This window comes from Sorex araneus, chromosome 8, assembly GCF_027595985.1.
Source record: "Sorex araneus isolate mSorAra2 chromosome 8, mSorAra2.pri, whole genome shotgun sequence".
In the NCBI taxonomy this organism is placed as follows: Eukaryota; Metazoa; Chordata; class Mammalia; order Eulipotyphla; family Soricidae; genus Sorex; species Sorex araneus.
Window position 1 is genome coordinate 47898858 of NC_073309.1, and position 27434 is coordinate 47926291.

General features: G+C 50.0%; 1 long non-coding RNA gene across 1 annotated transcript; it reads right to left on the minus strand.

Annotated features, from left to right (window-relative positions):
* Positions 1-58: 58 nt before the first annotated feature.
* LOC129406837 (uncharacterized) lies at positions 59-22011 on the minus strand. The gene is made up of 3 exons (XR_008631291.1): positions 21834-22011; positions 6180-6361; positions 59-2098 (listed from the first exon to the last, which is right to left on the minus strand). It is a non-coding gene; the product is annotated as an uncharacterized LOC129406837 (long non-coding RNA).
* Positions 22012-27434: the final 5423 nt, after the last annotated feature.

The following is a 27434-nucleotide window of genomic DNA, read 5'->3' on the forward strand; positions in this document are numbered from 1 at the left end:
TTTCCATTTCCTCATGTCCTCTTTTATTTCATGGAGTAGCGTTTTATAGTTTTCTTTGTAGAGGTCCTTTACTTCTTTAGTTAAGCTGATTCCAAGGTATTTGATTTTCTGGGGTACGATTGTGAACGGGATTGCTTTTTTCATGTCCCTTTCCTCTGTCTCATTGTTTGCATATAGGAAGGCCATGGATTTTTGGGTATTGATTTTATAGCCTGCGACTTTACTGTACAGGTCAATTGTTTCTAAGAGTTTCTTACTAGAGTTTTTAGGCTTCTCTAGGTATAGTATCATATCGTCTGTGAATAGTGAGAGCTTGATTTCTTCCTTTCCGATCTGAATCCCCTTAATATCTTTTTCTTGCCTGATTGCTATTGCTAGTACTTCCAGTACTATATTAAAGAGAAGTGGTGAGAGTGGACATCCTTGTCTTGTCCCCGATCTTAGAGGAAAGGCCCTTAGTTTTTCTCCATTGATGATAATGCTTGCCGTAAGTTCGTGGTAGATGGCTTTGACTATCTTGAGAAAAGTTCCTCCAAAACCCATTTTGGTGAGAGTTTTTATCATGAATGGGTGTTGTATCTTGTCAAACGCTTTCTCTGCATCTATTGATATGATCATATGGTTTTTATCTTTACTTTTGTTGATATGATGGATTATGTTGATTGATTTCCGAATGTTAAACCATCCTTGCATCCCTGCAAACCCATTGCTTTTTAAACATAACCTGGTGCCTTGAATCTCCATAGGGTTATAACTCCTTTAGTCCAGCTGCAGCCCACTGAGGAAGACATGTTAATGAGACTCTCTATTCATGTCAGTCTGAAGTAAAAGGGAGGTCAGGGATCGAGGCAGAGCCAGCAATCCTCTGTGAGGTTGGAATGAGAAGTTCCAATACAAGAACGTCCATTATATTGCATTGAGCAAGGGCTGAGCCTAGGGCTCAGTCAATGTGGTGTTGCCCCTGGGGTCCCCTTTTTCCAGATCAGGTTCTCCTACACCCCTATTCCCATGACATCCAGGGAAGGTCCTATCCCCTCGGGGGAAGCCCTCTTGGGTCTCCATTGGATGGTGAATCGGGTCCCGGGGTCTCTCCCTGCCAAGTACAGCCTGATCCCCCAAGTTTTTCCCGTGCTCCAACCATCACCGGCAATGAAATGCTGCTGCCAAGTTTTTACTTTGATAACTATGGGATTGTTGTTTCCTGTTGTTCGTGTCCTAGTTACCCTCCTGGGCCTTTCTCCTTTCCTCTGAATTTCTAAGTCCACATCTCTGTTTGCCCAAGGGGCGATAGTCTCACAGCCCCATTTTGCACAATAATAGTCCTCAGGCCCTCCACACTCGGGGCTTGCTTTGGCCGGACAGATATAGAAGTCAGTGGCCAGGAGATTGGCCTCATAATATCCTGGCCAGCCGCACCCCACAAATGATGTCCCCGGCACCCAGTGATATTGAGCAGGGTCCATGAATGTCCGGAGGGCTGCTCCCCCACCTAGTCCTGTGTCAACATCCCCCAGGAGGGAACATAGGTCCAATTCAAAGATTGGTTGGTCGGTCCCATTGTACCTGGCCAGTTCCTTTCCTGACATGGTGAGTGTCAGGAGCCATTCCCCTTCTCTGGGACCGTACGGGGAAGAGGTTCCCCGCTGGACAGTGAGCAGGAGTAGGTAGAGCATGCACAAAACCATCGTGTCTCGATGGAGCTTGTCCTACGGTTCTGGCTATGGCAGGAGGAGGGTCGAGGTGGCAGCACAGTTCCCCTTGTCGTCGGTCAATCTTGGGAAACCTGGATCTTCAGGGGATTTGTGGGGTGTCGGGAATTTTCCAGGCAGGTTCCAGCCGGTCAGCCAGTAGTTCTCTGGAGGTCACCGCTCGGACGTGGCTGTGATGGACCCAGATTGCTATCCTGTCCACCTTCACAGTCGTCGGGGTGGCAAGAAGCACTTGATAGGGCCCTTTTCTCTGGGGCTCGAGAGTGGCCCTGCTGTGTCGTCGGACCAGAACCCAGGCCCCGGATTGGTAGCCCTGGGCTTGCAGCGCTGCTGGGGACTGGTAGAGTGCTTCAGTGCTGGCCACACCCGGGGTGTGTCCTCTGCAGGGTCTGTGTGAGGAAAAGAAGCCGTGCTCAGTGGCCTTAGTAATTACATCACTGGTGAGGGTAGGCAGAGCAGGAGGGGGGTCTCCCATCCACGGTCTTATAGGGAGTTAGGCCAAGTGTTCTTGCCCTAAATAAAGCAAAGGCAAGGAGGCCACCTAGTCTCTGCCAGTCTCTAGTGCCAATTGGGTAAGGGTCTGATTTATTTAGGGTCTGATTCGTTCTCTCAACCTGTTCTGAACTTTGGGGATTATATGCACAACATAGTTTCCAATTGGTCCCCAATATCTGCGCTAATCTCTGGATGATTCTAGATACAAATGCCAGCGTGTTATCTCATCCTATCCTCAGGGGCAGCCCAGAGCAGGGCAGGATTTCTTCTAGTAAGATCTTGGTCACTACCTTAGCTGTCTCGGACTTGCTAGGAAAGGCCTCCTCTCCATTCACCCTGAGAAGGCATCTACCAGTACCAGCAGGTCCCTACACCCCTACTTCCCTGGCTTCAGCTCCCTAACGTCCACCTCCCAGCATGCCCCAGATAGGTTCCCTCTCACCCAAGCTCCCGAGTGCTCCGCTGTCTTCTTGGTTGCCATCAGCTGGCAGGCACGGTATTCTTTAATTAGAGTCTCAGTTTGGAAGCGGGCCACTGGCAAACTCAGGCCCATATTCTTCATCAAATCCAACATTTTCTGTGCACTCAGATGAGTGGTGCCGTGGAGCCTCAGTGTTCCCAGTTCCTCGGGGAGTAGTATCCTGCCCTCACCATCCTTCACCACCCATCCTCCTGTCCAGGGACTGATGATTGGCGTATTCCTTCCTAATCAGTTTCAGTGTAGGGGGGTGCTATAGGCAGGCTTCTATGTCCCGGGTCAGGCAGGGCCACGGTCAGTACAGGCTGGGGTTCAAGTGCTACTCTCCTAGCCCCTCAAGCCGCAGCCTGGTTCCCCTAGACACGGGCGAGTTGGCCTTCTGATGCCCTGGGCAGTGTACTATGGATAGCTTACTGGGCCCTCCTAAGGCCTCTAGTAGGTTTAAAATCTCTTCCTTGTCTTTGATTTATTTTCCTCTGGATGTCAGTAGTCCCTTCTGTATGTATATTGCCCCTTGCACATGGACGGTGGTGAATGCATAGCTACTATCCATATATACAGTCAATCGCTTCCCTTTTGCTCTCCTGAAGGCTTCTGTGAGAGTGATGAGCACCGCCCACTGGACAGGGGTACCGATAGGTAGGGGCGCTGACCAGATAACTGGCTCTTTGTCCACCACCACCATGGCTCCAGCATACCATTTCCCTCCATGGACAAAACTGCTCCCATCAGTGTCCTAAATCAACTCACTGTCAGCCAGAGGTCTATCCTGAAGATTGGAACACACCACATGCACCTGGGCTAGTATGTCGGCACACTGATGCAGGGCTGCATCCAGGTCTGGGTCCAGGAGAATTGTGGCCGAGTTGAGGGTTGCAGGGGGAAGAAAGGTGATGTGTGGGGAATCTAATAACAGTCCTTGGTAATGAGTTAGCCTGGAATTACTTATCCAGCGCCGGGAGGTTGCCTTAATATCCAGTCAACTGCATGGAGAGTCATCACCTGAAGCGTCTGTCCCAGAGTCAATCTGTCTATATCTTTGGCTAAATAGGCCATCACTGTATCACTGTCATCCCGTTGATCATTGATTTATTGGAGCTGGCGCCAGTAATGTCTCCATTTGTCCCTGCTCTGAGATTTTAGCAGCCTCTCCTTACTCGTCTTCCCCAGCACTGCTATATTGAAGGCTCTTTCAAGGTCAGGGGATTGAGACCCATTATTGTTACTGTATTTTGCATATTGAATATGTCACGGGTACCTTTCCAGGCTCTGCCCTCAAATAGGCCATAGCTGCGATAATTCTTAGGGATGACGGCCACCCGGCTGCCACTGGGCTCAGTTTCTTGGAGAGGTATGCCACCGGTCTTTCCAGGATCCCAAACCTTGGACCAAGACCCCCTTGGCTAGTCCTCTGCTTTCATCTACATGTAACTGAAATGGCTTGGTGAGGTCAGGCAGGGTCAAGGCTGGTCTGGTCAAGAGCATGATTTTCAGGTCTCTGGATGCCTCCTGCACCCAGGCCATCCATTGGAATGGCTGCCCTTCCTGGGTCCCCTCGTATAGGGGCCAGACTAGCTTTGCAAATCTGGGTATCCACAGCCTGCAGAATCTGACAGAGCCCAAGAATTCCCTCACTGACCGTGGGTTCTGGGCTCTGGGATTGATAGTACAGTCTGGTTCATGGCCTCAATAAGCCATGGCTGTCCTTTGCTCAGGATGTAACCCAGATAAATGACCTCCCTCTTACACACCTGTGCCTTTTTGGCAGAGGCCGGGTACCCTAAATTACCCAGGGTCCAAAGTAAGTCTTCCATGCCCTCCTGGCACTTTGCCTGGTCTTGTGCAGCGAGCAGGCTGTCATCCCCATACTGCAATCTAGTTAAGTCAGGGTGGTTCCTTCGGTACTCACCCAGGTCTTCATGGAGATGGCTGGGGAGTTTTGGAATCCCTGTGGAAACCTAACCCATGTCAATTGTCCATTTATACCACTCTCTGGATTGATCCATTCGAATGCGAAAAGGTCCTGGCTTTGGGGGGGCTAGTGACAGACTAACTAAAGTATCTTTCAGGTCCAAGACGGTGTCCCGTTGGTGATTTGGAGACAGCAAGCTGAGCAGGCTTGGGAACGGGAGGGTGAATGTCCGTGACTCTCTGATTCACTTCCCTCAAGTCTTGCCCTGGTCTATAGTCAATAGAATGAGGCTTCCACATGGGGAGGTCCAGGGTGTTCCAAGCAGATGGGCACTCCCGTAGTACCCCAGGTCCAGAAGTCTCTGGACGGTGGGTGGAGGGAAGGGTAATGCCTTGCCATGCCCCAAGAGTCATTTGGTATTGTTTTACCCTAACGGGATTCTGCTCCTGGCTTTAATTTTATGTACACCAGCGGCCTATGACTCACCCACCCAAGTCCTCTTGTCTCAGCCCAAGCTTCTGGTACCTTCTCAACCCAGAGTGCCATGTCATCGGCAGGTACATGTGGCGGTTGGTGGAGCCAGAATTTGTCAGCCAGGAGAGTCAGCACTTGCAGTGGGGACCCTTTCCACTGTGACTATGACCTCGTCTAGCTCAAAATAAATCCTCACCCCCATTTTGATGAGTATATCTTGCCCGAGGAGAGGGGTGGGACTATGAAAGAACGGGTTACCTGTCAGGTACTCAAACTACATTCTCTAGTGGAAGTCCATTGGTATGCTTTCATCCCAGTTGCTCCTTGGACCAACAGGTGGTTCTGTCAGTTTTCCTTTTGGCTTTAGTAAAATGGAATGCTGGGATCCTGCAGGAAATCAAATGGGTCCTCTCCCACTTTTAAGCTTCCCCTGGGCACAGGGAGGGGATCTGAGCTCTGACCACCCTAATTGCGTTTGTAGTCTGCATCTGCCACCAAGATCTGGGGCAGTCCCTTGGGTCTGGATGGCTCCTGTGGGCATTCTCGTGCCCAATGTCCCATCCCTTTACAGTGTGTGCACTGGTGTCCCTGCAATTGTCACCTGTGATCCCGAGCAGGTGCCTCCTCAACTCTACTCTCTCCAAATGCCTCTGCCTTCCCCTGGGACCGGGAGCCGTGGCGGCCAGAGGTATCTTAGCCATGGCTCCAGCTTGTCTCACCTTCTCTGCTGCCCTCTGTCTTCTCTCCTCAGTTCTACCCTGTCCTGTTTCTCCTCTGGGGTTTCCCTGTTGTTATAATACACCCTTTCAGCTACAACACTGAGATCCTGCAGAACCTTCTCCCCCAGCCTATTTGTTTCCTGCAGTTTCTTCTGGATGTCTAGAACTGCCTGATTGACAAAGGCTGTGATTCCCACTGCTGTGGTTTCTGGGCCTTGGGGTCCATGGGGGTACACTGCTCGAAAGCCTCCGTGGTTCTCTCTGAGGAGGCTGCTGGGTTTTCCTGGGCCATTGCCTCACATCTCCTACCTTGGCCCAATTCGTCGGCTTTCACGCTGCTGCTCAGCGACCAGCCATAAGAGTCTGGCGGCAGACCTGGAGCTTCTCCCTACCTTCAGCCACGTTGTGGTCCCACAAAGGCCGCGAGAGGGGAAAGCCACATTGATGAGGTTCAGGTTGGACGTCGGCAGTCTGTCCTCCCAGGAACCAGCTTCCCTGCTTGGATTTGGATTCTCTCTCTCCCCTCTGTCGTGAGCAAGACATTCATTAGCTGCTGGCAATCATCCCAGGTTGGCTAATGAGGGAAAAGAACTGTGTCAAGCAAGCTCATTAGGTACTGGTGCTTGTCAGAGAACATTCTGGGTTCTTCAGTTATAGAGATCACTAGTGGAGAACAGCCAATACTGGAGAGCCTGGTGGCCCGTATCATCCATGCCCCCAAAGCTCGCAGGGGCAAAATATTGGTGGAATCAGTGGGGCCTTGAGGGCAATCTCAGAGGCCCCGACTTCACGTCCCTCCCACAGGGCCCAACACCCCCTGCCCCCACCCCCATTTTCTCCTCTCCCACATGCGAGTCTGGTTGGCTTGAGTCAGGCAGCTGACAGGGAGGACGGTCAAGGAGACTCTGAGACTATAGGAGGTGCGGAAGCTGATGAGCAGGGAGGGGACAACAGGCAGAGGGTCCACCCTAGGCTCCTTGTTAAGATTTTCCCGAATTCAATCCTGACTCTTTCAGGGCCAGGACCCGGGAGAGGCAATGAGTCGATTGTCCTTGTGAGTGAAGGAAAGGTTTTAACAGGAGCAGGGATTTTCTACCCCATCCTGCCAGACCAGGATGTACGGAATCTGGTCGGGGTGCCAGATGGCCCTGTGTCAAAGATGATCTGTGGGGGAGCAACGAGCAATTAGGATAGAGAAGGGACCAGTGTGACAATAACAGAAATGATCACTCCGGACAAGAACTGAGTGTTGAAAGTAGGTAAAGGAATATATACGATAACCTTTCAGTATCTGTATTCCAAGCAGAATACAGTGCAGAGAGAGAGAGAGAGAGAGAGAGAGAGAGAGAGAGAGAGAGAGAGAGAGAGAGAGAGAGAGAGAGGAAGAGAGAGAGAGAATAGAGAGAGAGGGCAAAAAGGAGGCCAAGAACAAAAGTCCTGTCATAGAGGCTGGTGGGAGGGAAACTGGGGACACTGATGCTGTGAGCTGTGCCCTTGAAGGGAAGGATGTGGGAGCACTGTGTGACTGAAACCCAACCATGAAAAAGTTTGTAACAGTGCATCTCACTGACTCAATTAAATATTAATTTTTTAAAAGACCACTGATTAGACCACTTACATGCACAGTTAGGGGCTGTCAGTATACTCAGGATCTCTCAGAGGGTGACCCTGTCATCACTGCACACTAGGAACGCCCGCCTTGAGGTGTGCACAGGGAAGACTTGCCAGGCCTTAAAATCTATGACAAATGGTGTAATTACTCCAAGGCAGACCAGGGTGGGGAGAGGGCGGGCATCCTGGCACAAGGGGATGATTACAACTTTCAGACTCTGCTGAGATGCCTCAGGTTGGTTGCTGAGCCTCTCTGGTCCTTCTTCCTAAGTAGTGAAAAGGAACTGAGAACAGTGACCCCTCCCAAGCTCAGGGCTGCTCTGAGGGTTCCCCGGCTCAGCACTGACTCTCCCAGCAACTCTCTGAGGCAAGTGCTGTTGTCAAGCCTGCTTCATAGAGGGGAAACTGAGGCACATGGTCCTTTGCCACAGTCACAGCAGGTAAGAGCATAGGTGGGACTTGAGCCTGGGCATCTGCAGGCGAGGTCTGGACTGACTCTGATTCACCAGGCACCTATGGACGTCTCTGCTGCAGCAAAACTCAACAACAAAAATCAACAAAAATAAACCATGGAAATACGGGGGGGGAAATAACATTCTTCTTTCCTTAGGCTGCTTTTCCAGGTTTACACAGGTGCCTTGGCCTTGACTCAGTGCTGGAGGCAGTTGGCGGGGTTCCATGCAGTGCTGGGGTCCATGGAGGGACTCCCATGAGCAGAGCAGACGACTGAGCCCTCGACCTCCAGCCACTGAGCCCTCTCCCATGCCCTGGACATCCACATGGCAAGACCTGGAGACACTCTCTCTGTCACCCAGCAGGGAAATGCACATGAGCTGTCTCTGCCACCTGTGCTCGGGGTGGGGAGAATCAAGCCTTCACCCACCACTGGAGGGATATAAACTGGGCCAACTTATTGGAAACAGTAGAGACATTTCTGAAACACTTAAAAATAAAGGGGCCAGAGAGATAGCACAATGGGTAGGGACTTGTTTTGCGTGTGGCTAACCTAGGTTTGACCCCTGGCACTACATACAGTCCTCCAAGCACTGCCAGGAGTGATCCCTGAGCACCACTGGGTGTGGGGGGAGGGGAGGCCAGTAGTGTGGGTCATTCACTTGCATCCATGGAACCCCAGAACAGCAACAGCAAAGGCAGACAGACAGCAGGTACCACAGCAGCTGGACAGAACTTGGGGACATGCAAGGGGTCCTGGGGAGGGACAGTCCCCCAGGGGCTGTTTGCTCTGTGTCTTCTTCCCTATAGTGATTGTGAGAATATGCTGCAGTGGGGCCCAGAGCCTGGGCAGGTCCAGATGGTGACTGGGCTGGGAGCACCTGCCCACAGTGAGGCCCTGGGCCAGCGCTGGGCCTGCCACCCACTGCTGCCCTCTACTGGCCAGGCGAGGAACGTGAGGCATGCCAAACACACCCAGATCCCTTGCTAGTGCTCTTGGCTAGATTATTGCCCATCTGTGGGCCTTCTGCAGCGGCCTAGAGTCCTGGGCTGCTGTGGGAGACTTGCTTCCTCTTTCAGTGCCTCAGTTTCCAAAAAATGCTTACCCTATTTTATCTCTAGCACCTATACATTCCCCAAAGTATCGCTAGAAGCTACTCTTGACCACAAAGCACGGAGCATCCACTGAGCACGACCAGGTGTGGCCCAAAAAACAAAAACAGAGGCTGTGGTCATGAAGGACACCTGGGGCTGGACCCTCTTGTGGCACCCCTGTTTGAACACTGTTGCCATGGCTGGTAGGAGCCCCGGAGTGCTGTGTGCAGAGCCAGACACTCAGGATCAGTTCCTCCTGCCACAGAGCTGGTCCCCATCCTTGCGGGGGCAAGGATGCAGTGACGGATGAGCGACATCAGGGTGACGTGGATGCAGGTGAGACTTCCCCTGCTACATTCCAAAGCTCAGCCCCCAAAGCTGGCACGGGGACCCCAGAACAAGACAGGGCAGCCTCCTTCTGGTCAACCCCACAGCTGCTGACCTTGGGGTGACCACTTCCTCTCCCTCCTGTCTCTTGACCCCCTTTTGGGGGTGGTTCTCATTGGCTGATCCTCTCCTTGAACCCACCTCTTACAAGCCCCAAGTTATCTCAAGTCCCAGGAATGTGAAACCGACCCCCTGGGCCCACCTTCTACTCTGATAACTCAAGGACACACCACGGGGCTCTGGGGAGCTGGGACAAGGTCCACATTCTTCTACTTTATCAACATTTTTTGGTTTTCTTTGGGCCACACCTGGTGGTGCTCGTGCTCCCTCCTGCCTCTGTGCTCAGGGCTCAGTCCTGGCAGGGCTCAGGGAACATTTGAGGTGCCGAGACCCAAACCTGGGTTGGAGTGGGCAAGGGAAGTCCTCACCTCTGAGCTGTGGCTCCATCCCCTGATTTTATCTGTTATGTGACCATTAATCTCTTCCCTCTGTAACACCCAAGTATTCTCTCTGTAAATACTGGTATTTACAGAAAATATGCTCTCAAATTGTGTGTATTCTTCTCTGTATCTGTGAGTGTGTGTGTGTTTGTGTGCATGTGCGCGCGCGTGTGTGTGTCTATGTGTGAAAGCAGGCTTGAGGCCAGAATAATAGCACAGTGGGGACGGTATTTTCCTTGCATTCAACCAACCCAATTCAATGCCCAGGACCCCTTATGGTCCCCAAGCCCACCAGGTGTAATCCCTGAGAACAGGGTTAGGAGTAACCCCTGAGTACTACTGGACGTGGCCATAAAAGTAGGAAAAGAAGTTCTAGCATCTAGTCAAAGAATGCAAAACCCTCTCCACGATGGATGCCAAATGCTCTCATGTCCTTGAGGGTCCAGCCCCTGCTCTGGGTGTCAAGTGCTTGGGAACTTCTGCTCTGCGCCCTCCTGCCAGGGCCTGCAAATGCAGTCAAGCATGTCTGGGGGGTGCATGAGAGACAGGCACTGCGGGGGGCTGCTAGTGGCACAGGCTGAGACAGTGTCGACCGCGAGTCTGGATCATCACTGTCCACACCGCCTGTCACCTGCCACCCATTTCCATATAGCCCTTGACACGCTGCAGTCATCAGCATTCAAATTAGCCACTCAGCGCACAAAAGAGTGGGCTAATGATGGCATCATGGCTAATGATCTAAGGTTCTGGGGAGGGGCAAGGACTATTAATGCTTGAAACTGTTCTGTTGGCCGGAGAGACAGTACAGTGGGTAGGACATTTGCCCTGCACGCAGTCAACCTGGGTTTGATTTCTGGCTTCCCATATGTTACCCCAAGAACAGCCAGTAATCATTTCTGGGTGCACTCAGGAGTAACCCCTGAGCATCACCAGGTGTGGCCTCCCCACAAAACAAACACTCATCTTTCTCTCGAGAGTTTCACAGTCTTTGTTCTCAGCTGGGTGAGGGAGGCTTAACCAGCTCTGCTGCTCCTGCAGTGAGCGCTGGGATGGGTGTGGGGATACAGGCACCCCTAAACAGTGAGTCTGGGGTGCGGGTGATCCCTGGAGTGTGTTGGACACGTCCAGGACACACACACCACACGGGACGCTCAGGACAGGGCCCTGCTGGGACCCACATCTGGCTGCTCCAGGGGCCTGATCTGGGGGTGCTCGAGGGTCTGAGCCTGCGTGAGGGGGACCAGGCAGATGCTGGGGGCCGTGTAGACAGCCAGGGGGCAGCAGGGAGGCAGCTGTGGGCCAGGTAGGCAGCCCCTGAGGAGCCGGTGTAGACAGTGTCGGGCAGAGGGCACTGGGTTCTATACTGGTGTTGGATATTAACCCTAAGGGTTTGAGGCTTCATCAGTGAATTGCCCCCTCCCCCTCCCCATCTGAGAATCTTACAGTGCTCTTACAAGCACCCTTAATCCCCCAAATTTGTCTTTAACCCTTTTTCTTTGTGCTTTACCTCTCATTGTTACAATTCCCTGAGGCAGGCTTGGTTACTTGGAAGTCAAACCTTTTGATGATTCTGGACTTTGTATTTGTTGTAAATTATTTGCTTTTCTATTTCCCCTATTGTTGGATATTAACCCTAAGTTTTAGGCTTCATCAGTGAATTCCCCTTTTTCCTCCTCCCAGAAAAGCTTATACAGTGAGTGCTCTTGTGAGCATCCCTAATCCTCTGAATTTATCTTTAAGTTTTTCTTTGTGTTTTACCTCTTATTGTCATAGTTCCCCAAGTCTGTCTTGGTCACTTACAAGCCAAAGCTTTCTGGTAATTCTGGATTTTGTATTTGTAGTGATTTACTTGCTTCTCTATTTCCCCTCTAGCCTTTTCATATTTTACTATAGAGCAATGTTCTTTGCTTAAATACAGAAAGAGCTTAATGCTATGTTCCTAATATTTGGGAGTTGATTGACTTTGATTATATATCTACTCCTGGACATCCATCATAATTACTTGACCCAGGTCTCAGTTGCTGTAATTCCTAACACCCCAAAATCGAGGTCCCACCGTGGGACTGGGATGGACCCAGGGTGAGTGGCAAAGCTACTCCGCCATCAGCATAAATGCTAGTCTTGATGCAAGCTGTTAAGACTTAAAAGACAGGACCCCCCCTCCCCCCAATGGGAAGGACAAGCTGAACTTGCCTGAGGACTTAGTCTGGGATTTATGGTAAAAAGCCTTGCGTGCTCTCAGAGAACTAAGAGCCCAGAGAACTAAGTTTTGGGATCTTTATCTCTTACTGTGTTTATCCAAACAACTGAATGCATTGGCAAGAAATAGAATTAATTGTTTGGTTTAATTGTTTGATATATATATGACTAGAGGGAAAGAGAAAAGCAATATAGACATCCTGGGAGACAGAGTGTCTCCCGAGTTAATCTCCCCCAGAGAATTGCCTCTGCTGGAATGTTTTACCTCTGCAAATCATATGGACACGCAGCCCTATATCTCTGACCCCTTCAGATGTTCTATAGGTGTGCTAGCAGCTCTGTGTGAAACGGTCATTTTCCCCATCAGGCTGTGGTCCCCGTCTCTCTGTCTCTCTGCTAAGGAGGCCTGGGAAGGATGGGAGGTGACTCTCAGCCACTGAACACACATGCCGGGCAGCACCCAGTTATGCTTTGTGAACTCACACCCTACAGCCTTTTCATATTTTGCTATAGAGCAGTGTTCTTTGCTTAAATACAGAAAGACCGTTAATGCTATGCTCCCAATATTTGGGAGTTAAGTGTATCTGTTTCTGCGCATCTGTCATAATTACTAGGCTCAGGCTTCAGTTGCCGTAGTTCCTAACACCCACCAAAGGGAGATCCCGCTGTGGAACTGGGATGGACCTGGGGCGAGTGGCAAAACTAACTTACCATCAAAATAGGAAAGTCTAGAAAGCATAAAAGCACAATCTTCATGCAAGTCATTATGACTTATGACACAGGACCCCCATGGCAAAGGACAAGCTGGACCAGACTGAGGACTATCTGAGAGTTACAGTCAAAGCCTTGCTTGCCCTCAGAGCCCAAAGAACTGAGTTTTGGAATCTTTATCTATTACTGTGTTTATCCAAATAACTAAAAGTATTAAGTAGCAAGGGAAGGAGAAAAGCAGCATAGATATCCCTAAGAGAGAGATTATCTCCTTCAGTCAGTCCCCCCCAAGAAAACTGCCTCCACCAAAATGCTTTAACTCTGTAAATGATCAATCCCACCTCCGTGCAGTCCTATACCTCGACCCTCCTCAGATGTTCTACAAGTACATTAACAACCCTGCATTAAATGGGCCATTTTTACCACCCACCATCGCTTTGTTCCTCTGCTGGGGAGGAAGCTCTCAGCTGCTAAACTCATTGCACACTTGAAGTCACAACTGGGAAAGACAATGTGGATCCTTCCCTGAGGGGCCAGAGTTGGCAGGACAGGATGTGAAGGCTGCCCATGGAGGCAGAGGCTCAGCAACCAGTGTCAATGACACAGGTCACAGCGAGAACCTCCCAGCTGCAGCCTAGACCACAGGTGTAGACCATGGACAGTGCTGTGAGGCCCAGGAAGCCAGTGTAGACCATTGTTTTTTAACCCTTTTGCACCTACAGACCAGTAAAAATAAAAATATCTCACCGACCACTAAAAAAGAAATAATTCACATTATTTATAAAGTATTTTGTGTATTCATTGTTAATTCTATTATCACAATAAAAATTCCATTATTGGGGCTGGAGTGATAGCACGGTGGGTAGGGCATTTGCCTTGCATGCAGCAGACCCAGGTTCAAATCCCAGCATCCCATATGGTCCCCTGAGCACCGCCAGGAGTAATTCCTGAGTGCAGAGCCAGGAGTAACCCCTGTGCATCACCGGGTGTGACCCAAAAAGAAAAAAAAAATCCCATTATTAATTTAACTTACAAATAAACAGAAATCAAGCAGAAAACAAAAATACTACTGACAAATCCTAGTATATTTTCCCCTGGTCCAGCAGGAAATTCCTGTGACTCAGCACCAGTCTGTGGACAGGGGTTGGGAAGCGCTGGCGGAGATGCTGGAAAGGGCGCGGGAATGGGCTGGGAGCTCAGCAGAGGGCGCGGGGTGGGGGGCAGCAGCTGCAGAGTGGGCAGTGTGGAGCAGAGAGCAGCTGAGGCAGTGTGCGTGGACTCTGCTGAAGGAGCAGGTGTAGACAGTGTGGGAATCAGTGTAGACGGCAGTTGGGGGGCCAACCACATGGGAATATCTGTGACCCAAGAGTTGAAGGAGGCAGTGAAAAAGGGTGGTGTCGGTGCCCAGGTGTAGACAATGAGGGTTCGGTGTGTTGGTGTTTGTGGGGCAGGGATAGACAATGAGAGTGTGGTGTAGGGCGGTGGTGGTGGTGGCCCACATGTAGACAATGAGCATTGTTTTGGCAGTGGTGATGGTGGCCTGGGTATAGACAATGAGGGTTGGTGTGGTGCTAGTGTTTGTGGCCCAGGTGTAGACAATGAGGGTGGGTGTGGTGGTGTTGGTGTGTGGTCATGGCAGAGCTGTGGTCAATGGGTTGGAGGCAGGAACTGAGCATGCACATCTCAATTCTCAGCCTTTATCCTAGGTAAACGCAGGTCCCAGACCTGGCTCTGAGTAACTGCCAAGGTACAGGCAAAAAAACAAAAAACAAAAAACCTTCCATCCCCCCAAAAAAAGTCCAACCAAAACAGTCTCGAGGATCTTATGCAATAACCAGGCCATCCCGTCTCTCCTGCCCACAACACCTCCCCCTCTAACCGGCCCCATATGCACCCCCAGCCCCACCACTGCTGCTTTACCTCTTTTGGTCTCACCCCTCCCTTCCTGCTCTGAGTCCTGCCTGGAATCCCGGTTCCCACCACCCCGCCCCTCAGAACTACGTCTCCACAGCCACTGATGGAGCTGGCGGGGCTCAGCCCCTTGCCCAGAGGGGGCTCATCACAGACTGCATCAGTCCTAGTCTTCCCACCGGGCCCTAGGGTGGCGGAGGCGGAGGAGAAAGTGGCTGTCTCTCTTCTCCCCACCTCACATAAGTCACCAGTGGGGCCCACTGACACCAACTCCCCCCTCTGCTGTTGGGGGCCCGGATGTGAGAGAACCCCAAGGGGCTTGGAGCAGCTTGGTGGGGGGCAGCAAAAGCTGTTTCACTTTCTGTTTCACTTCTGGGTGACAGGGATGTTTATCTAACCCTAAAAATAGGGTGAGCCACTCAATACCCCCATTGCAAACCCCAAAAGGAGAGAGAGAACAAAAGGGAGTGCCCTGCCACGGAGGCGGGGCGAGGGGGGATGGGATTGGGGGCTGGGAGGGATACTGGGATCATTGGTGGTGGAGAATGGGCACTGGTGGAGGGTTGAGTTCTCGAGCATTGTATGACTGAAACATAAGCACGAAAATATGTAAATCTGTAATTGTACTCTCATGGTGATTCACTAATAATAAATAAATAAATAAAATTTTTTTTAAAATAGGGTGAGCCAGCAAAAAGAATGAAAAGCCTGCGTCGCACCCACAGACCACTCCGCCAACAGGTAAACTCATCTTTACTGGCCTTGCTGCAGAGACACATAAATAAAGAGATCATCTATTTAAAGGGATCAATTAGCTGCAAAAACTCCCCAGACCCTTACCTGGCTGAGACACCAGGGGGCGCTCTTGACCAACCGACCCCACTCCCCTGAGAAAGAGGCAAACTTTGACCCTGGAGCCTGGAATGTGAGACCCTTTGACAGGTAAGATGATGTGTGTTTATGTGACGTAAAGCAGGATGTGTGCAAGGAAGCTCGACCGAAAAACAGGATGTGTGCTCCTTTGGTAGACAGGCAGGACGAGTGCTCACTTGGCAGAAAAACAAGCACAGGACATGGGAGATGAATGAAGAGGGTGGCCTGACGCTTACAGTTTAGTCCCAGAACCAACCAATCAATTGTTTAACTATTATCTGACTACCCTGGTTTTTCTCAATTAATTTATTTATTTTTATTTTTTGCTTCTCGGGTCACACCCAGCGATGCACAGGGTTTACTTCTGGCTCTACACTCAGGAATTACTCCTGGCGGTGCTGGGGGACCATATGGGATGATGGGAATCGAACCCGGGTCGGCTGCATGCAAGGCAAACATCCTACCCATTGTGCTATCACTCCAGCCCCCCTGACTACCCTGTTTTGATGTTTGCTTTACTATTGTTCAACTGTTTTATTTTTAGTTTCTAAGTTAATGAATTTTTCATCTATTGTCCTGCTAATAGTCCTGTTTTGTAATCAATAGATTGCTTCGCTAATCACTTAACTCTGGCTTCTAAATGCAGCTTGTTTGCTCACTTAGCATGGGAATGGGAGGAGAATGAGGTCCATAAAAAGCTTGGAAAAACTGGGGGGGGGAGGGGTGGTGGTGGGAGGGACAAGCTGCTGCTCTCCTCTTCAAATTCTGGGCAGAGAGAACAGTTGCTGATCAGCTAATGAACAATTCCTGACAAACGTTTCCTAGTGCATCTCACTCCTAGTGCCCATAACACTTGGAGGAGGCAGACCAGTTCCCACCCAAAATCTGGCAGCCTCTGGCTCCCACACCCCCAAACAAGCACCCCTCACCTCAGGATGACTACCCTCACAGTGAACCTAACCCTTCAAAACCTCAAGTACACGGGTCCCAGTGGCTGAGAGCCCCTGACTTTATGGAACTGGGGTGGGCTACCTCTCCCCGCCTTCTTGAACTTCCGAAGCCCCCGCTGTCATGCCCAGGAACCAGCTACTCTGCCTGTGACATCAAGACACGGCAACCCTGACAGTCCAGTGGCAGCTCACCAGGCCGGATAAGATGTAGTGTAGAAGCCAACTACTCTGGGAAACAAAACCACTAACACAGAAGCTGAACTTGTAACAACATCTTAATAATCCCTACATGAGGAATTATTATTTGCATGGTGGCATACAATTTTCACTAATCTTCTTCTAAGGAAATAATTCTTGACCATTCTTTTAACCATTAATGTGTAACAAGCAATATAAAATAAATTATAGTGATCCTCCTAAGAGGACAGGCTTGATGGGTGGTTGGAAAAATGGAGACTATGGTGGAGGGAAAGTGACAGTGATGGGTGGATGGGGTTGGAATATTGAATGCTTGTAACAAATGAGTTTAATTTGTAACCCAGGGTGGTGTTTAAATAAGTGTGTGTATGTGTGTGTGTGTGTGTGTGTGTGTGTGTTGTGGGGTGGGGAGAACAAAAAACCCTCTGCTCCATGGGTCCAGAAACACCCCATGTGGTACCTTCCCTCAGAAAGTCTCTGAACCCCCTTCAAACTCTGCAAAAGATGCTCTGAGTGTCTTGAACTCACAGCCCCGCCCCGGGCTTTAGAGCACCTGGTGTCCAGCACTTGCTCATGATGTAGGCAGGGAGGGAGGCAATAGGTAAGGCCCCTTCCAAGACAATGGCAGTGAGTCTCCTGGGAAGTAATAATATCAGCAGCCTTGAAGTTGCAGAAGCCAAATTTACAGGAAAACAGGAACTGAGGCCTCACCTAGCCCCAGTAACAGACCAGAGAAGGCCAGACCACTACTGAGGGGACAGACTTCAGCAGAGGCAGGAAGTGCAATCAGACTTAAAGGAGATTCACAGGAAACTTTGAAGCTGTCCCTTTGTGACAATCCAGGGATCAGACCCCCACCTCTGGCAGAAAACTGCAGACCAAGGCAAGCCCTGAGAATATGCATATAAAAGCCGGCCTTTGAGGCCACTCAAGGCTTGTCCACCTTCAGAGAAGCCCACACTCTCCCCAGCTGCTCCCTAGGAGGCTAAGCTGACCTCAGGTGTGGCTTGAGGGTCACCTGGTGGAGGTGGCTGAGCTCAGGCTTGTGCTGAGCAGGGGCTGATCAGAGACTTTCTCAGTCCCAGTTAACACTGGGTCCCAGGGTGGCAGAGGTGGGTTGGGAGAATGTGACCTTCTCTCTCCTCCCTGCCTCACATAAGCCACGTGTGGGGCCCACCACCATCATTCAGTCACCCTGGAACCCAGCTCAGTAACCCTGAGCCCCAGGGTCAGTTCTCAGACCCTGAGAACACGGTCTAATGGCCTCTCACTCACAGACAGTCCATCCCCTCCGCGAGGTGCCTTTCCAGGGGTCCATGCCTGACCCTGTTTTGAGCTGAGGCTGACTCGGGAGGGGTCGCCCTGGTCCCTGGAACATAGGGGTAGGGTTGAGGTGAGGGGTCACTGCTGGTGAATGCTGATAGATGGGTATCTCAGAGCCGGGTGTTAGGGGGCAGAGTGGGATGGGGTGCTGTGCCCCTTCTCCAGAGTTGTAGGATAACATTGGTTTGTCCTTTCTCCCTGGCCACAGGGAGTTTAGGTTTATTGGGTTACACCCATCACAGTGTCCGAAGGCACCCCCATTCCTCTGGGGTAACCTCTTCTCTGTGCTCTGCTTCCCCCACCCCAGATGGCCAAAGGCAGTGGGCAGACAAAGGAGGAAAGGAGGGCTAGGTTATTTGGCAATCAGTTGCAGTTTATTCCATTCTCCTCTATCCTTCTATCCTTCTCTCCTCGATTTCCTCGATTTCCCCCTTGGGTTCTCTCTGATGCTTTTCCTGCCCACTCTTTTTTTTTTTTTTTTGCTTTTTGGGTCACACCAGCGATGCATAGGGGTAACTCCTGGCTCTGCACTCAGGAATTACTCCTGACGGTCCTCAGGGGACCATATGGGATGCTGGGATTCGAACCCAGGTTGGCCTCGTGCAAGGCAAAAGCCCTACCCCCTGTGCTATCGCTCCAGCCCCTCCTGCCCACTCCTAATAGCCTTAGTTATATCCCAGATCATGAGGGGTTGGGGTAGCAATTACACATAGTTGTGTTCATACAATCAACAGATGTAAAGTCCTCCCCTCAGGGGAAGCTTCTCCTAAGACAAATTCTCATTCAGCCAGATGACCCGCCTACGGGCAAAATACCATTTAGGGGTGCGTTTCTCCTTTCCTTAGTCCAACAACCATTTAAACATTCATCATACTTCTACTCTTTAATAATATTAGTAATTCTGTATGGACACAATAAAAGATACATCAAGTTTATAGGGTGGTTCTCGTGGGGAGCTCTAGATCTCAGACTACAGTGCTCAAACCAGATTAGTCTTTCCTAATCCTAGCAGGGTCCTAGTCCAGTTGTTACTCTTTGGATCATGGCAAAATTTGTTCAAACCATGCTCTTAACTTATAGTTAAGTATCATGGCACTTGGTCTGGCCCATTTCAATACCAGGGTAGCTCACAGCTTGCCCTGGGTTCATCCAGTCCCTCATCAGGCCCCTATTTTTGGATACTAGTAACTAAGGGCAACTGAGGCTTAAGCCGAGAAAACAGATGCCCAGGAGTGAATATTATCTGGAGTCAATTAACTCCCAAGTTACAAAATACCAAGCACAGCACTAACTGTCTTCCTGAGTTGTACAAAAAGGACATTGCTCTAATGTAACTATGCAAAGGGCATAAGGAGAAGAGAAAAGCAATATTACACTTACAAATACAAATCCAGTGTCCTAGAAGTGATGTAGGCAGGTAGATAGGGAAAGGCCCTCTGTAGGATAACATAGCCGCAGGTAGTTTAGGTTTACTGGGTTACTCCCATCACAGTGCTCCCATTCCTCTGTGTTTATTTGTAACTTCTTTCTTTGTGTTCTGTTGACTTGTAAATATTGTTTTTCTCTTGTCCTAGAGTTCTTTGCATAGTTTATTCAGAGCCATGTCCTTTTGCATGGGCACAGGAAGACTGTAGCAAATGCTATGTTTATGTAACCTGGGAGTCATTTGACTCTACATGATATTTTCCTCCTGGGCATCTGTTCTCTTAACCTAAGCCTCTCTTAGGTCCTACCACCTTACTTCCTAGCACCCCCAAAAGCAGGGTCCCGACAAGGGATGGAATGGACCCAGGACAAGCGGTGAGTTATGTGCTACCCTGGCATCGAGATGGGCCTGGCCAAAATGCCTAATGCTTAACTGTAAGTTAAGAGCTTGGTCATGGACAAATGCTGTCATGATCCAAAAGTAGTAACTAGATTCAGACCCTGCTAGGGTTAGGAATGATTAGTCTGGCCTGAGCACTATAGTCTGAGTCTGTGGCAAGACGTTCCCTGGAGCCCTACAAGCCTCAAATGTATCTCTTAGTGTGCCCATACAAAAATAACTAATATTGAGATGTTAATTAAGATGCTAGGAGGAGGGGAATGCCTCTAGGTGGTGTTTCCTTTGAACCTGATGGGCCCTCAGGAAGCTCAGGAAGGGCTTTTTTTTTTTTTTTTTTTTTTTTTGCTTTTTGGGTCACACCTGGCAATGCACTGCACAGGGGTTGCTCTTGGCTTTGCACTCAGGAATTACTCTTGGTCGTGCTCAGGGGACCATATGGGATGCTGGGAATCGAACCCCAGTCAGCTGCTTGCAAGGCAAATGCCCTACCCGCCCCTACTGCTGTACTATTGCTCCAGCCCCAGGAAGGGCTTTCTTATGTTGATTTTGCTACCAGACTGTGTGTAGCCTAGAGGGCAAGGTGGAGAGCAGAATCAGGAGAACTGGGATGGAGGCCTGAGGAACTAGGGAGGGAGTGCTGCGGGAGGGAGAGGAGAGAGGAAAACTGGGGAGCTCAGAGAGAGACTGGAACAGGAACATGGAGAGAATGGAATAAACAGCAACTGATCAATCAACCAGCTTGGCCCTCATTTCCTCCTCCGTCTGCCCCATGGCCTGAGCAGCCCCAGCTGGGCGAGTGGCCTGGGACTGACCCTCCCCATCCCTTCGAAAACCCGGGGGCGGCCAACAGGGAGAGCCTCTGGGGCTCTCCGAGCCCAGTCGCGCCCCTGGCAGATGTTTTTTACAGCCCTTGGCAACAAAACTTAGGTCAATAGAACCTCTGGGAGGAAAATCCTAAAACTGATCTGCCCTGTAGATACAGAAAACAGACCTGGTAAGACCTTCAGCAGACCCTAAGGAGACTGAACCCCTCCCCATGAAGTTCCTCAAACTCTGGGAGCTCTCCCTTAATCTGATTCATTCAGCCCAAAGATCATCACCACTCCCAACCTCCCTGGGAAGAAGCCTCCCCCCCCCACCCCACCCCCATGGGGGCAGGTTGGAGAAACCCTATAAAGGCCACCTTGAATAAGGGAAGGGTGCGCATATGCTGCCAGAGCCTATGTGCGGCTTGCGCCATGCGGCTGAGCACATGTGGCGTCTGAGCACATGTATTGCCCACATCTCCCCTCTTGAGATGTGGACTTTCATGCTTTCGTGTCTCATGCTGGGATGTGTGTAGGGGCTCTCTCCACCCTTGAAGAAGCCCGTGTTCTCTCTTGAGGACATTACTCTCTCTCTCTGTCTCTCTGTCTGTCTTGTCTGTCTGTCTGTCTGTCTGTCTGTCTGTCTGTCTGTCTCTCTCTCTCTCTCTCTCTCTCTCTCTCTCTCTCTCTCTCTCTCTCTCTCTCTCTCTCTCTCTCTCTCTCTCTTTCCCCTCCAAATAAAATCTATTTATTCACTGCTTGTCTACTCTTGAAATTCCTTTCTGCGAGGTGAGACAAGAACCCAGTAACTCTGGGTCCCGGGTGGCAGAGGCGGCTGGGGAAAAAGTGACCGTCTTTCTCCTCAACACTTCACATAAATCACCGCTGGGGCCCACCGACATCAGAAGGATCTGACCAAGGCAACAGAGTCTGATTTGGGGATAAAGGAGATTGACCAGTTGGGGAAGCAGAGCCCAAAGAAGAGGTTACAGATGAACACAGAGGAATGGGAGTGCCTTGGGAGCACTGTGATGGTGTAACCCAATAAACCTAAACTCCCTGCGGCCAGGGAGAACCGACAAACTAATGTTATCCTACAGAGTGACTAAGCACGTGGGACTGGAATTGCTGATTCCCTGATGGCTGCAGGGGCCCCGAGGGGCCATTGATCCTGTCTGTGGGGGTGCAGGGGTGGGCGAGCAGGGTGCAGGGCTGGGAGCCTGCGGGAGCCTGGGGTCCGAGTGCAGGATAAGGGGTCACTTACCAGCTCTGGTGGGCTCCCAGGTCTGTTAGAACAGAGGCAGCAGCAGAGTCAGACCCAGCAGGGTGGGGGGCCGGGCCATGCTGGGGGTCCTAGCGGGCTGGGGCAGGGTGGCCAGAGGTGTCCCTTCGCCCTTCGGGTCCTCACACCCTGCTCCTTTATCCCTTCGAAGGGAGCAGGAACCCAGGGGCAGCTGCTGCTGGAGGAACCAGATGCCGGAGTTTACAGGCTGTCAGAGAGGCGCCAACCACCCTCTCTGCCCACAGCCTCCTCATTGGCTCAGAGCCTGCCCCACAGCTCACCATCCCTGACCCGCCCACCAGCCTGGGGAGGAAGTGATGCTAATCTAAGAGAACAGGCCACTTGCTTGCTGTTTTCTTTATTTGCAGTGCGGGGCAGGGAGTGAGGTCATTGGGGCCATTCCTGTCAATGCTCAGGGACAATATGGGATCCTGATCATGGGACCCTGGTTAGCGCAGGACAAGGCAAACTCCCTAACCACTGGACTGGACTATCTCTTCCTTCCTTCCTTCCTTCCTTCCTTCCTTCCTTCCTTCCTTCCTTCCTTCCTTCCTTCCTTCCTTCCTTCCTTTCTTTCTTTCTTTCTTTTTCTTTCTCTCTTTCTCCCTTTCTCCCTTTCTTTCTCCCTTTCTTTCTTCCTTTCTTTCTCTCTTCCTTCCTTCCTTTCTTTCTCTTTCTCCCTTTTTTAAAATTTATTTATTTTTTAATTAGTGAGTCCGTCTTTCTCCCTTTTTTCTTCCTTCCTTTCTTCCTTCCTTCCTTTCTTTCTTTCTTTCTTTCTTCCTTTCTCTCTTTCTTTCTCTCCCTTTTTCCCTTTCTTCCTTTCTTTCTCTCTTTCTCTTTCTCCCTTTCTTTTCTTTCTCTTTCTCTCTCCCTTTTTTCTTCCTTCCTTTCTTTCTTTCTTTCTTTCTTTCTTTCTTTCTTTTCTTTCTTCCTTCCTTTCTTTCTCTTTCTCCCTTTTTAAAAATTTTTTAAATTTATTTATTTTTAATTAGTGAGTCACAGTCTTTCTCCCTTTTTTCTTCCTTCCTTCCTTTCTTCCTTTCTCTTTCTCTCTCTCTTTCTCTTTCTCCCTTTCTTTCTTCCTTTCTTTCTCTCTTTCTTTCTTCCTTTCTTTCTCTTTCTCTCTCCCTTCTTCCTTCCTTTCTTTCTATCTTCCTCTTTTCCTTTCTTTCTTTCTTTCTTTCTTTCTTTCTTTCTTTCTTTCTTTCTTTCTTTCTTTCTTTCTTTCTTCCTTTCTTTCTCTCTTTCTTTCTCTTTCTCCCTTCCTTCCTTCCTTTCTTTCTTTCTTTCATCCTTTCTTTCTCTCTTTCTTTCTCTCTTTCTTCCTTTCTTTCTTTCTTCCTTTCTTTCTCTCTTTCTTTCTCTTTCTCCCTTTCTTTCTTTCTTTCTTTCTTTCTTTCTTTCTTTCTTTCTTTCTTTCTTTCTTTCTTTCTTTCTTTCTTTCTTTCTTTCTTTCTCTCTCTCTCTCTCTCTCCCTTCCTTCCTTCCTTCCTTCCTTCCTTCCTTCCTTCCTTCCTTCCTTCCTTTCTTTCTCCCTTTATTTTCTTCCTTTCTTCCTTCCTTTTTTTTAAAATTTTTCCATACCCAGTGGTGCTCAGGGATCACTCTGGCAGTGCCCAGGGACCCTGTGTGGTAATAGAGATTGAACCCGACTCAGCCTCCTGGAGGCAGACGCCCTCCCCACTGTGCTGTCTCTCCAGCCCTGAGACCCCCAGTTCTTAGTCACCCACTGACCCCCCCAGCAGCCACAGTCCGGGGCTCCCCACAGGCAGTTTCTGAGTTCCTGTGAGCAACTTGCTTCCCCTCTTGGAGCCTCAATTTTTTTCTTCCTTTTAAATTGGTGACAGTTGGGGGATAAGGAGGTGGGGGCCACACCCAGCTGTGCTCAGGGGAGATAAACGCTGTTCTCTCTCTCTCTCTCTCTCTCTCTCTCTCTCTCTCTCTCTGTCTCTCTCTCTCTCTCTCTCTCTCTCTCTCTCTCTCTCTCTCTCTCTCTCTCTCTCTCCCTGACCTCAATACCATCAACACTGGAAGGGCTGATGGTCAGGGACCAGCAGAGCAGAAGACAGACAGACGGATATACAGAGAGATCTACAAAGAGACCCAAAGAAGGGAAGGCAGGAGCAATTCTGCAGAAGGCAGAGAACAAGCTTTGGGTGCAGGAGGTCTGAATTCACTCCCAGGACACCCAGTGAGTCTCAGGGACCATGAGGTGGCAGGGATTGGACCAGAGTCAGCCTCAGTCATGACAAGAGCCTTAACCCGGCCCCAACTCTCTCCAGTCAGTATTTAGCATGTGCAGGTTGATAGTTCACGATAAGAAAGAAACCCCTTTTCCTGCAAGGACGCTCAGGGTCTGGGGTGAGGGAGAAGCTGATTCTGAGAAAGCTGTGAGCAACGGCTTTGGGGACCAAATGAAAGCACAAAAGGCAAGTTTAGTCCAGAACAGGTGGCAGTGAACACGCACACAGACAAACACAGTCAAAGACATGCATCGGATACACACATACATGTACATAATAGCACACACAGACAATAGAAATCTTTAGATCTCATGAGGTTTGGATTTCCCTCCTGGATGATCAGAAAATTGTCCTAATAATTCAAGCTCATTTTCTCACTCTTTCTGTCCAGGAACTTGTGTTACTGTTACTTGGTTCTCGCTGTTATTATTTTCTCTCCTTCCCGCCCCTGTGGCTGTAGCTGTGGGGACACCCAGCTCTGGTGCTCACACATGGTTCTCTGTGGTGCTCAAGGGGGTCCACCCAGGCCCACTGCCCCCAGGACCCCGCGGGGACTGGAAGCACATTGACAAGAGGACATGAGGGGACTTTCCTCGGTTGCTGCTGTCCAACCTCGCCCTTCTGCAGAGCCGACATATATAACTACATATATAACTCCACGACATATATAACTAGTATATTATTACATATTAATAATAGGGCCCAAAGGGCTAGCTTGCAGGCTTTGCATGCAGGAGGCTTGGGTTGGATTCCCAGAACCCCAAAAATCCCCTTAGAATCGCCAGGAGCACCTCCAGAGAAAAAAGTGGAGTGATCCCTGCACACTGACAGGTGTGGACTACAAACTGCCCACCCCACCCCGAAATGTGAAGAACCCTAATAGTGAGTCAGTGTCCTCAGCACAGTCCAGCAAGGTGGACTCTGCCGGCGCCCTTTACAGATCTGGATATTAAGCCTCGATGGCCAGTGACCTGCCCCCTCCCAGGGCAGGGAAGCTGCCAGCCAGTCTGAGACCCGGGCAGCTGGGCTCCTGATCCCTGTGACAGATCCCACGGGAGCATGGCTTAGACAGCACCAGCTCCACCCTCACGCTGATAAAGCTCATCCACCCCCACCCCTAATACAAGAGAACCACAGCGGGCAGGAGGGGGGACAGGCGGAGCTGAGGAGTGACCCCCAAGGTCCTCATTCAGGTCCAAGGGTGAAAGCAAAGATCCCATTTCCTGCATCCAAATCCGCACCTGAACCCACATGTCTCATCTCCCCGGTGGCACGGGTGGTGGGAGTCCAGCCCTGCCTCCTGGGCTGAATTAGGACTCTGGTGACCTGGCCGGGAGGGTGGTGGCCGCTGTGTGAGTGAGGCCGACCTTGGCCTCCTGCCAGCACCTGTTCCCACTCACTGCTCAGACCCGCCATGGGGGGCGGAGGTCGTCCCTGTTGCGTCCACACCCTGGGCTCCACCTGGGCCTCATTCTGGCCCTCAGGGACCCCCAGAGGAGCCATAGGGCAGAGGCACAGCTGGACCCTTAGACCAGGAGACTGAAATGCTAAATCACATAGTGACCAGGCAAGACACCAAGAATAGCCAAAAAATAATAGGAAAAATCATTTAAAAAAAAGGTCTGAACATTCTCTCCAGTTGGCCTCTTTTGGCATTGGGGGATTTACTGAAATGGGGTTGTTCTGGCCCAAAGAGCATCATGTATGTGTGTGTGCATGGGGAGAGGGCTGCCACTCTCAGGGTGCAGGGACTGAACCTGGTGATAAGGTGTGAGGGGGGCCGGGACACAGGTATGCACAGGCCCCTGCTCCCTGCTCCCGCAGAAGGATTTTATGGGGAGCACAAAATCATCAAGCAATTATTTATTTAGGAGGCAGGAAGTGGCAGGGCAGCCAGAAGCATCGAAAAGTGGGGCCATGGGCACAACACATTCTCTTTATTTTAAGTCACTTTTGCTCTCAACCTTCCTCCTTCCTAGAAATAGAGCAAGAAACAAAGTCTCCCACAAGAAGTGGATTCAACAAGGGCTAGGAGGACTGGTCAATGGTTGGAATCTACCACGAGTGTGTGTGGGGTGGAGGGTAAGTAAGACAGAGAAGGGACAGTATGGCAATAATAGTTGGAAATGATCACGCTGGACAAGAACTGAGTGTTAAAGTCAGTAAAGAAATAAACCTGATAACCTCTCAGTATCTGTGTTGCAAACCACATTGCCCAAAAGGGGAGAGAGAGACAGAAAAAGAGAAAGAGAGACAGAGACAGAGACAGAGAGACAGAGACAAAGAGATATGCCTGCCATAGAGGCAGGCAGGGGGAGGGTGGGTGTGACTGGAGGGAACCTGGGCACACTGGTGCTGGGAAATGTGCACTGGTGGAGGGATGGGTGTTGGAACACTGTATGACTGAAACCTAATCATGAACAGCTTTGTAAGGGTCTGTCTCACAGTGGTTCAATACAATAAATTTAAAAATACAAATAGTTAATTTTTAAAAAGTGGTAAAGCTCTGGTTCCTGCTTTTCTGGCCAGACTGGAGACAGCATGCACAACATTGAGTATCTTTATAGATTAGACAGCTTACTTACTAAATTACCCAATTATGCAATCACCTTTGTATACCTAGAATCTGATTCTCACAAAAGAGGCAAATTACATACTTTCCTAACCAATCCATTTAAAAATACATCACTCCTTACCCTATAGTTTTTTTTAATATTAATAGCTATTTATTACTTCACACAGGAACATTTCTTTTTTTTAATTATTTAAATTTATTTATTTTTTTAATTAGTGAGTCACAGTGAGGGTACAGTTACAGATTCACACATTTTTGTGCTTGTTTTTCCCTCATGCAATGTTTGAGAGCCCATCCCTCCACCAGCGTCCGTTCTCCACCACCAATGAACCCAGTATCCCTCCCACCCCCCAATCCCATCCCCCCCACCCCATCCCGCCTCTGTTGCAGGGTATTCCAATTTGATAGCTCTCTCTCCTTTTGGGTGTTGTGGTTTTCCTTAGCCTATAGTTTTAAGGTCAGGATCCATGTTCAGTGCTTAGGAATGTCCTGGTTATCTGGTCTGACCACCACTCTTCTCCTGTCTTGCAACTTGGGGCACCTGTATCCGAATTCCTTGCTCAGGGGCAGAAAAACAAGTCATTTTTTTCTTTTTTTCAAAGCTGGTTTCTGTTAAAAGAGTCTTGAGAAAGCTAAATTAATTCCTGTGGGCCTGTTCCTCACATTCCTCCCTTCCTCTGCTTCATACTGAGGAACCTTCCTCAATAGAAGCCCCTGTCACCGGTTGGCGATGTCCTGTTGGAGCTGTCGCCGTCACTGCCG